The sequence below is a fragment of the Macrobrachium nipponense genome, chromosome 14 (assembly GCF_015104395.2).
Source record: "Macrobrachium nipponense isolate FS-2020 chromosome 14, ASM1510439v2, whole genome shotgun sequence".
In the NCBI taxonomy this organism is placed as follows: domain Eukaryota; kingdom Metazoa; phylum Arthropoda; class Malacostraca; order Decapoda; family Palaemonidae; genus Macrobrachium; species Macrobrachium nipponense.
Window position 1 is genome coordinate 50,203,515 of NC_087207.1, and position 2,500 is coordinate 50,206,014.

Here is a 2,500-nt window from a genome sequence, read left to right on the forward strand (position 1 = left end):
ATATATATATATATATATATATATATATATGTATGTATATATATATGCATATATATATATATATATATATATATATATATATATATATATATATATATATACATATACTAATATATATATATATATATATATATATATATATATATATTATATATATATACATGTATATACACACACACACACCCAACACACACATATAATTATAATATTATATATATATAATATAATATATATATAATATAATTATATATATATATATATATATTATATACACACTATATATATATATTATATATATATATACATACTTATAAACAATATATCTATATATATTAATATACTATCTATATATATATCCAGCAGTTACTCCACTGTGCCATTACACCATTAGGGGGGACCAAGATAAGATTGGAAGCTGGGTGTTTACGTAGAACCGAGCAATAAACACAGATTGCCGAACATCCCGTCACTCATTACATGTAATAACGGCAAATTTTAGTCATTTCGTTTATTGGCTCCGCGAAATTGCCGTTTGGCGTACTGACCGGAAATTTTAATCATTATTGTTATGGTTGATTTCGCGTGGCGGGATCTGACGTGTATTATACGAAGGGCTCCGGCGATATTTATTACGTTATTTTTTTCTTAATTAAAGGGGATGTTCCACATGTGTTTGTTATTATTTTTTTTCAAAGGACACACGAGCATTATGTCCGTAATTTACATATAAGTTTTCATTAGCGGGACAAAATCATAACAACGTATTTTTATCACATTTGGTTTTTATATTTGAGATATATTGTGTACGTGTACTTGATAATCTATTACCCATGAAAACGAGGTTAAAGTATGTTAGTGTCATATTTAGCATACTACACACGATGGTGTACTATCCCATAAGCTTGCAATTGTCCATGTAGCATTCTTGAAAGAGATAGACAATATATGTCTCTAAGTTAATCATATTCCTAAATATTTTAATCTCTCTTTCTGAAAGGCCAGGTGATGTATGTTAATCATATTAATCCTGGAACTGTCATATAATACAAGCTTTTATATTCTTAGAATCTCTCTCTCTCTCTCTCTCTCTCTCTCTCTCTCTCTCTCTCTCTCTCTCTCTCTAGCTAGAAGAGGCTGATAATGTATGCCTGTCAATTAATCATATAATTCCAATACGGGTCATATAAGCGTTTATATTTGTATGATCTCTCTCTCTCTCTCTCTCTCTCTCTCTCTCTCTCTCTCTCTCTCTCTTCCTCTGTAACCTTCCATGAAATCAAATTACAATTTCTATCATCACAAAGCGGTCAGCTGTCAGGTCTAATTTCATTTTCTAAAAATCTATCAAATATATACGATTTAGAATTCCTCATACCTGAGGTAAGTTGCCATTGCATTAATACTAGTATAAATTATACTCGTTGATTCTGCTGACAGGAAATTCTGTCTAAATCCTGTCAATTCGTGCAATAACTTTTCACCAAAAACTCTCCTATGGCCGAATAATTCTCGATGAATTATAATTAATTTTCCCCGTAGTGGCAATTTCGTGTTTGGGTTTAAATTGCATCGATATTTTGAAGTGTATAGATTAATGTCTGGAGCATCAGGAATATCTATGCTAAGTAATTTGAAATGATGATTTATTCTATGACTGAAAATTCAGGGACTTTTCTCTTAACTGCTGATAAAGTCACAACAAAACATTATATAAAAAAATATAAATGAAATTGCTTGGTTATAAATCGTCAAATTCGAATTAGTTCGTCTTTTTTTTCCTGTTATATTGAAGTTGGTAGGACGTTGGAGCTATGAATGCTAATTAAAAAAATGAACAATACGAGTAAAGAGACAAATTAAGAAATGTGTTGATAAATTAGATTAATATATAAGCAATTCACAATAGTGATAAAATGTACAAGTTTTCACAGTATAAAAACAAAAATGAAATAAATAGCAATACAAATTAAGAAGTATTCGCAATATCTATTTTATTCGCTTTATTTATTCACAATATATTTAAATGAATAAAGCGAATAGTTCATTATTGAAAATCAGGCTAAAATAAATAAATGAATAAAATAATTAATCAATTAAAAATGTATAAATTATAGAGGTTTTTACAATATAAACACAAAATAAATAAATCGACAAAGAAAATAAATGAAATAGCTTCTCACTCAAAATAACTTATTTAGCAAAATAAACACCAACTGGAATAAATTAATAAGAATGAAAAAAAGGAAAATAGAAATAAAATCAATAAATTAGTCTACAGGAACAAACTTTCCAAGCCATTATAAAAAGTGAAGGCGATTTTCGAAACGAAGGTAAAAAATAAATAAATAAATAAAAATGTATACATAATATGACCTTTCACGAAAATACCGCTTCCGAAAATATCCGAAATGATTCTCAGGTTACACCGCAGCCTCTCTCCTATAAGTCTCGACCAGGCTCCCCCAGGCAAACAGGATCTGCAGTAATGTCACCTCTTAAT